Source organism: Canis lupus, chromosome 38 (genome assembly GCF_003254725.2).
Source record: "Canis lupus dingo isolate Sandy chromosome 38, ASM325472v2, whole genome shotgun sequence".
NCBI classification, from domain to species: domain Eukaryota; kingdom Metazoa; phylum Chordata; class Mammalia; order Carnivora; family Canidae; genus Canis; species Canis lupus.
This window is the reverse complement of record NC_064280.1, coordinates 22,160,059-22,168,984: the sequence shown is the minus strand read 5'-3', so window position 1 is coordinate 22,168,984 and position 8,926 is coordinate 22,160,059. Positions and strand designations below refer to the sequence as shown.

Genomic DNA, 8,926 nt, shown 5'->3' with positions numbered 1-8,926 from the left:
CGCTGCCCGAGCTCAAACCCCTGCTAGGTCCTAGCTGTGTGATCTTGGGAGGTTACTACGCTCCCTGAGCCCTGGTGTTCTCACCTGTGTAACAGGGAGTGCCATCTTCCAGGATTTTTGGGGGGTTAAATGAGACAATGCAAGTAAATACCTCAGGATTGGTGTTATTAAAGATTCTTGATGTCACTGGAATAAGTTAGTGACAGCACCTTGTTTGCCCCCTCACCAAAACTCCAGCACCCTTGCAGAGAAATGTGAGAAACCATCGCTCAGTAGTGTGACGGTTGGAGTATTTTTGCAACACTGACAACTGTCCCGGGAAACAGAAAGTCTGAAACTGACCCAGGTGTGCCGCACGGTGGTTCAGAAAAACAAGGCTGCGCGGCTCAAGGAAGAATGGGGGTCCTGGTTCAGGACGCGACCGTTCCCAGGCCAGGTGGTGTCTCTTTGTCAAAAGTTGACCCGAGAGGTCCTATGACTGTAGCTGTGGGGACAAGGGGTGGGAGAGGGGTTGCTGTCCTGTGGGAGTGGGCACCCCAAGTAGGACCCACACAGAGGCAGGCCCGTGTCTTGGGCACATACCACAGAATCCACTCGACAGCCCAGTGTCCACTTCTGTGGAGCTACCTTGGCTCCACCTGTAGAATCATGTAGCCAAAGGGAAGTATATCAAGGCAGCAGGTGTTGGCACCAGCTACACCCTCCTCGCCCCACACTGGGCCCAGGGCCTGAAATTCGAGTGGAGGCCCCCACCCCGACTGAAGACCTTGGCTCATCCTCGCACCCTCAAGTTTGGTAACTCATCAGGCCTGATTCATTCAAGTTTTGTTCCCATGCTGGGCTCCATACTTCGGTCCAGCCACACCGATCCCTGGTTTCCTTCAGCCTGTGCTTTTGTTGGCATTTATTTATTTATTTATTTATTTATTTATTTATTTATTTTAAAGATTTTATTTATTTATTCATAGACACAGAGAGAAAAAGGCAGAGACACAGGCAGAGGGAGAAGCAGGCTCCATGCAGGGAGCCCGACGTGGGACTCGATCCCGGGTCCCCAGGATCACGCCCTGGGCTGAAGGCGGCGCTAAGCCGCTGAGCCACCGGGGCTGCCCTTTTTATTTATTTAAATTCAATTAAGTAATATATATTACTAGTTTCAGAGGTAGAGGTCAGTGATTCATCAGGTCTTATGTAATACCCAGTACTCACTACATCACGTGCCCTCCTTAACACCCATCACCCAGTTACCCCATCCTCCCACCCCCATCTCCTCCAGCAACCCTCAGTTTCTTTCCTATGATTAAGAGTCTCTTATGGTTTGCCTCCCTCTCAGATTTCATCTTGTTTTATTTTTTCCTCTCTTCCCTTTGATCTTTCTTAAATCCCACATATGAGTGAGATCATATGAGAATTGTTTTTCTCCAATTGACTTATTTCGATTAGCATAATACCCTCTAGTTTCATCCACATCGTTGCAAATGGCAATATTTCTTTTTTGACGGCTGAGTAATATTCCACTATATATATATAGATATATATACCACGTCTTCTTTATCCATTCATCTGTCGATGGACATCTGGGCTCTTTCCATAGCTTGGCTGCTGTGGACACTGCTGCTATGAACACCAGGGTGCAGGTGCCCCTTCGGGTCACTATATTTGCATCTTTGGGGTAAATTCCTAGTAGTGCAATTGCTGGGTTGTAGGGCAGCTCTGTTTTCAACTTTTTGAGGAACCACCATACTGGTTTCCAGAGCGGCTGCACCAGCTTGCATCCTCACCAGCAGCGTGAGAGGGTTGCCCTTTCTCCGCATCCTCACCAACATCTGTCATTTCCTGACTGTCTAATTTTAGCCACTCTGCCAGGTATGACATGATATCTTATTGTGGTTTTGATTCATACTTCTCTGATGCTGACTGATGTTGAGCATTTTTTCATGTGTTTGTTGGCTAATTGCATGTCTTCTTCTGAGAAATGGCTGTTCATGTCTTCTACCCATTTCTTCATTGGATTTTTTGTTTTTTGAGTGAGCCCTTTTTTTTTTTTTTTTGGAAGATTTTATTTATTTATTGACAAGAGACACAGAGAGACAGAGGCAGAGACACAGGCAGAGGGAGAAGCAGGCTCCATGCAGGGAGCCCGACACGGGACTCGATCCCGGGACTCCAGGATCACGCCCTGAGCCGAAGGCAGCCGCTCAATCACTGAGCCACCCAGGCGTCCCTTGAGTGAGCCCTTTATCTGATAAGATGTTTGCAAATATCTTCTCTCATTCTCTAGGTTGTCTTTTGGTTTTGTCAACTGTTTCCTGCGCTGTGCAAGAGCTTTTTATCTTGATGAGGTCCCAAAAGTTCACTTTTACCTTAGTTCCCCTTGCCTTTGGAGATGTGTCTAGCAAAAAATTGCTGTGACCGAGGTCACAGAGAACACTGCCTGTGTTCTCTAGGATTTTGATGGATTCTTGTCTCATGTTTAGGTCTTTCATCCATTTTTAGTCTATTTTTAAGCATTTACATCATCCTGTCTGCTACAGATAGCTGTGTGCATGTCTTCACCCAAGTTCCCAAGCTCCCCAAGGAGAGAAGATGGAAGGAAATTAATATCTGAGTGAGAAAGGAAGGCTGGTGGTTTAGCCTCAGGGTTAATTGCAGTGAACATGCGTGGAGATTCTGGGTCCAAATTCTGTTTCTGGATTCAGGTGAGGGGAGACACAGAGGGATCATCAGATCAGGACATGAATCCCAAATGCCAGACACCATGCCGAGCAGGGTAAACACGTTATTTTATCTAACTTCCCAATAAACTTGTAAGACAGATATTCTTCCCACTTAAAAGATAAAGATCATGAGACACAAAGAGCTTAAGAAACTTGTCCAAAGTCACCAGCTAGGTAGCAGCCGAGTCCACATGAAGATCCAAGTTCACCTGACCCCAAAGCTGGTGCTCTGCCAATGACACTGTACTGCCAGCAATGGGCTTTCACGATACATAATTCCTCCCTGAGTCCTGCTGACCCTCCGTCCCACCACACACACACACACACACACACACACACACACAGCACAAGACCTGGCACACGAGAGCCCTAGTAGATGTTTCCAGAACTGAACTGAAGAACCATGAACATTTTTTGAGGCAGGGCCTGTCTTACCCGTTATTTTGCCATTTGCCTGGGAGATGCTCCCAGGGGCAGGGACCACCAAGGGGCTGGCCTGGATGCCACAGAGAGAGCTTGCTCTGTGCGGGGACAGGAAAGGAGAGGTGAGGAGCCTTGAGGAGGGCCGTGCAGGAATCTCCATGCCAGTTCTGCTGCCTTGGCCGAGGACACCGTTCTCTAAATTTCCATGGTGCTACTATGTTCCCACCGCTGGGCCGTGCTGGCTTCCATTTGCAGATTACCAGACTTGTGCCAGAAAACGTCACCTACTCTCCCCAAGCCTCGGTTCACCATCTGTAAAAGTGTGTGTGATCCTGTCTGCCTTCTCTATATCAGAAGTCTGATGTGGAGATCAAGGGTTCTTTTTGTAATTTATGTAAAGGTTCTTTGTAAACTGTGATTGGGGCCAAGGGCAGGCTACCCCAAGGTGGGCCACTTGGGCATATTGATTATTTAAATAAGTTACTTAAAAGCCAGTTAGTGCAAGGACACCCAGGCCCTCCTCTGTCCCCTGAAAGCAGGACACGGATCTCCCATGTAGAAGGCAGACTTGGACCAGGAGGTAAAGAGTCTCCTGATCACCAGAGATGAGAAATTTAGAGCTGAGAAGGCTGACAAACAACCCTTGTTTATTTTTTATTGTTATTTTTTAACTTACTTACCCCTGCAGCCCAAACTCTGCTTAAAATTCCTCACTAGTTGAAGCTCCCGACGGGACGTTTTCTTTGTCCTGTCAATTCCTCACAGATGTATGGTCTCTCTGTCTAGAAAGTACAGAAATGGCCTCCTCTGTCATTTCTTTAGGTCTCAATTTCATTATTGGGCCTCCATGCTCAGGTCATAAAACTTTGAGGTTTTTTTTTTTCTTTTTTCTCTCTCTTCTGTTATCTATCTCACATAAGTTCAGGTAGGAGGCCTTGAGGGTAGATAAGAATTTTTGCTTCCCTTCACCACCAAGTTTTAAATGCAGCAAGGGATTCATCAGTAGGCCTAGGGGACTCCCCAAAGCCTGACTCCCCAAAAGCCTGTGGGGACAATCCTGAGGCAGGTGGCCTTCAAACCACACATGCTGATTTTTCCCTGAAGGAGAATGAAAGCAAAAGCTTGAAACTCAAGACAAAGATCAAAGCCTGGCCCCTCCTGCAGATTTCTCAGAAGCTTCCTTCCCCTGACCTCTGGTTCCCATGCCTGTCTCTTGCCACCACTCAGGTCCTCAGCGACAAAAGCAAGCAGCAACAATCTAGAAGGACAGAAACAGCTGCTAAGTGCCAGCTTTGAGATCTCCTACTGAAGTCGTTTATGGGACACAGCAAGTTCAATTCCTGATGAAGGCTGACTCCCGGGGGGGCTGGTGGAAGAGGGAGGAGGGGCAAAGATCCAAAAGAGGATCATGCTTGAAATGGCAAGATGAAGACGGAACAAGTCCCCGATCTCATGCCGCCACCATCAGCCGGTGTGGAGAAACCCAGGTTCCCTGTGACTCATTAGCAGAAGAAATGTGAGAGTGACAAGGACACAGTCTGGGCCTGCCCAGTCTGAGATGGTAGCACATGCACCACACACACACACACACGCGCGCGCGCGCACGCACACACATGCACGCAGACATGCGTACACACATGGAGCCTGGCTCCCAGGGAGGCAGCATCTTCAGGGAAAACCACCCATGGCTAGAGTGCTGCAGGCAGGGAGGGGTGCCCGGGAGGTAGTGGCGGGAAGAGACTTACCCATGAGAAGACCAAGCAGGAGCAAGGACCCTGGTAGAGAGAGACCCACGGTAGCCCCAGCAGACTGGCCTGCCTCAAGACAGCCGGCCAACGTGGACATGTAAATGTCAGCCCACAAACACTTCCTCCTTTTAGAGTTCACCACAATAATCACATGTAGCTTCGGAGTCACAAGAGGTAGAGATGAGGGGACACGTGAGAAAAAGACCAGGGGAGCTATTTCCAAGTCAAAGTTGATAATGTCACAGCCATGCTATAAACCCTTCAGAAGTCCCCCACTCCTGCAAGGTAAAGTCCAGGCTCACAGCTCTGGTAGACGAAGTTTTTCCTGTTCTCTTGCTTCTCGTCAACCTTGACCTCATGCCACGTCACCACTTCTCTGATCTTGAACTCCAGTCACAGCAGACTATTTCTAGACTCTTCTCCCAAAATGCCTTGGGTTTTCTCAGCCCTGTAAATTGACTCCAGCAAATCTGCTTACTGGATCGCCCTAATCTCTGCCACCTGCCTCACCCACCTCACCTTAGCCTTTCTTTCTCATCTTTCAATTCCCACTGACTAGCTCAGTGTCAGCACGTAGTAGGGGCTTAGCTCCTACATGATTGCTAAGTGCATAGCAGGCATTGAGTCAACAGGCAGAGAAGAGCGAGCCCAGAACGACCCAAAGACAGAAAGGAGGAAAGCACAGGCTGCTGGCTGTAGCTTCTTTAGCACAGAAACAGGGTAGGAAAAATCCAGGAAATAAGACCTTTAGGACCACCTCTACCTCCAACCACGAGCGACGAGGTCAGATATTATTTTGTAATTTGTGCTTTTGGTGATATGACTGAAGGAGTTGTGTGAAAGTCCTGATCCATGGGTAGAGGGAGGGAAAGAGGAGAGGAGACACAGGTGTGATGCTCCCTTCCCCACCTCTCTACACCAAATAGTCCCCGTGGCTCTGCTAGGCTCTGCAGACAGTTGACATGTCCATGAGGATGTCATTGTGACTAGTGTCTCCCGTCAGGCCCCTTACTTCTCAGACTTTGACAAGTATCTCCCTGGCCTTCAGTGAATGGAGGTCAGGTGCCCCAACAAGACTTGTTGAAAAGAATCCACATGTTGCTTTGAAAAAGGTCACCAATGACCTCCCCTTGGTCATAGCTTATAGACTCTGGTCCTTATCCTATAGGAGCGCCAATTAAGTTTGACACTGGGACCCTCCCTACTTGAAATTCTCTCCTCTCCTGGACTTCTGGATACCATTCTCACTGAGTTCTCCTCACTCATTTATTCCTCATACATACCAGCTCCTGCTGGGTGCCACAAAGGCACTGTGCCAAGGGGCCTGAGAGAAGATGATAGGAAGTCTCTACAACCATGGTCCTCACAGGCTAGTAGGAAAGAAAATCATGTTGATGGAAAAACAAAGTAGGATGCTTTAGCCTTGCGTGTGGGTACAGTGGGGTGGATATGAAGCTTTCTGATTTGAAACATGCCTCTGCTGCTTACCTATGATCTTAGCAAACTACTTCCCAAGAAGACTTCCCCATTATCATTTATTTCCTTGAAAATGGTTTTTGTGTATAAAAAAATTATCCATAGGCTTTATTGCTTTTAAGAATTCATATTAAATTTACCAAAAAAAAATTTTAAACTTTGACCAGTCTCAAGGGCAGTTCAGCTTGTAAGTCATATTCCATTTACAAATGAGGCAGCCCTTAACCTCCTTTTGGGAGGCTATTGATAATATTTGACACTTTACAAATTTATAAATGGATTTCTTTAAGGACTTTAAATCTCACTATTGAACATAATGCATTTCGTTTCCTTTTAAAAGACTTTTGTTTTTTTCAGAGTTGAAAACAGACCTTACGATAGAGTTCTTCTGCTTTTCTTTTTTTAAGACATAAGATATAAATATATTTTTAGTATTACTATTTTTATTCCAGGAGAGTCAACATACGGGGTTGTGTTAGTTTCGGGTGCACAGTATAGTCATTCAACACTTCCATGCATCTCTTGGCGCTCATCACGACACGTGCACACCTTCATCCCCATCACCTATTACCCCCATCCCGCCCACCCACCTTAGACAAAGTATTTGAATCAATAAATAAGACTCCCCAAATACAAGAAGGCTTGTAAATTTAGTACATTGAGCTTATTAGTATGGCAATTCATAAGTTTTCTTCAAATATTCAATACTTCATACAGACTTCAATTCAACTGTCATAGTGCTGTGTTGTGACAGACGGCCGCTGCACATGCGGTGAGCACAGCATAACGTATAGACCTGTCCAATCACGATGTCGTACACCCGAAACTCATGTAACATTGTGTGCCAAGCATGCTTCAACAAAAAATGTATTAATTAAAAAAAATAAAATCACAAATGTAAATCAGTTGTTCAAACGCATAGTTCAAATCAGAACCACAAAGTTAACTATCACATTAGTAAGCCTGATGTCAAAAAAAAAATTTTTTTAAAGTAAGCCTGATGTCTCAAATAACACATATATGTAAACAAAAACTACTAACTGATACCCTGAACATGCCTACCCTGAGTTCCTTATCTATCCAGGACTGAAAGATTCATAAAGGACACGGTTATGTCATCTGGATTCCAGCTATTTTCTGGGGCACCTGCTCCACCAACTAAGGTTGCTTACTGACCAGAAACATCACTGAGACATCTACTCATGGTACCTACCCAGGTGCCTTTATCTGCTTTGTTGATGTCCTCTAAAAGCCTGGTCTCAGGTGCCGGGGTGGCTCAGTCGGTTAAGTGTCCAACTCTTGGTTTTGACTCAGGTCCTGATCTCATGGTTGCAGGATGGAGCCCCGCACTGGGCTCCGCTCTGAGATGGGAGTCTGCTTCAAGATTCTCTCCCTCTGCCCTTCCTTCTACTCACTCGTTCATGTGCACGCATGTGCTCTCTCCTTCTTTCAAATAAATAAATAAATCTTTTTAAAAGAAGGCTAGTCTCATAGCCTGTGTCCCTCGATTCAACTTGCACACTGTGATATCGTCTAATTCTTCCCTTTGCTGTAACTATAGCACTGGACTTGTTGTTGCATTTCTTTTAGCTCTTGAGATATTTAACTATCTCTCCATTTAAGTGTAAAAAGCTTTAAACTTGTTGAGATTCTGTATTCTTTTCATATTCTAATCTACGGGAGTTATAAACACGTCAAAAACTCACATAATAGGGCAGCCCCGGCGGCTCAGCGGTTTACCGTCGTCTTCAGCCCAGGGCATGACCCTGGAGACCCTGGATTGAGTCCCACGTCGGGCTCCCTGCATGGAGCCTGCTCCTCTCTCTGCCTCTCATGAATAAATAAATAAAATCTTTTGAAAAAACCCACATAATATTAAAAGTGATGTCAAAAAAAATACAGTTGTATAAAACGCAGGGTCATTTTACTTGCAAAGTTAACGAAGGGCTGGTTAGGAACTGGTGGTGGATCAATGCAGTGGAACGTGGGACAGTGGCTGCAGGATCCAAATTACAGCTCAGGCTGGGATTTGATGCTCCCTGGGGGTGATGCCCAGTTGATGGATGATTCTGGTGCCTGTGCATGGCTGGACTTCTGGGACAGTAGCAGGGATTCCAGAAATTTTCCAGTCATTGGCCCCTGCCAGTTGCTGACCTGGCCCAAAGACACAGAGAAACTGGAGATGCCAAACTCAGCTTGCCTCCTCCCTGATTCCCAGCATAAAATGCCTTTGTATCCATGACTCAATGAGAATATTAGTCCTTGCTGTGTGAAGACAGGGACAGGGTGAGTACAGGACACACTTGCCAACTGCATTATATCAAAATTCATATTCCTTTAGGTTTTTACTGTACTTAAATGCTCACACTTCAATTGGATTCTATGTATCACAAGATTGTGTCCACCTGTGTTCACCACTACCGAGAGGGTTATTCTGGTGACAGTCATCTTTAGTTGCTTTGTCTCTTAGGAGGATAGTAAGAGTACCAACCAAGCAGGATTGGTTTGAGGAGTAAAAGAAAATATGTGAAGCACAAAGCATCACTCATAGTCATTGCTCAA

At 46.0% G+C, this 8,926-nt stretch overlaps 1 long non-coding RNA gene across 2 annotated transcripts; it reads right to left on the bottom strand.

Annotated features, from left to right (window-relative positions):
• Positions 1 to 969: 969 nt before the first annotated feature.
• On the bottom strand, positions 970 to 5,205 carry LOC112643004 (uncharacterized). 2 transcript variants are annotated; one of them, XR_004812834.2, is made up of 4 exons: positions 4,886 to 5,205; positions 3,821 to 3,922; positions 3,153 to 3,452; positions 970 to 2,689 (listed from the first exon to the last, which is right to left on the bottom strand). It is a non-coding gene; the product is annotated as an uncharacterized LOC112643004 (long non-coding RNA). The 2 variants fall into 2 exon arrangements; XR_007409167.1 differs by having other exon boundaries at positions 3,153 to 3,238.
• Between the last annotated feature and the right edge of the window lie 3,721 nt (positions 5,206 to 8,926).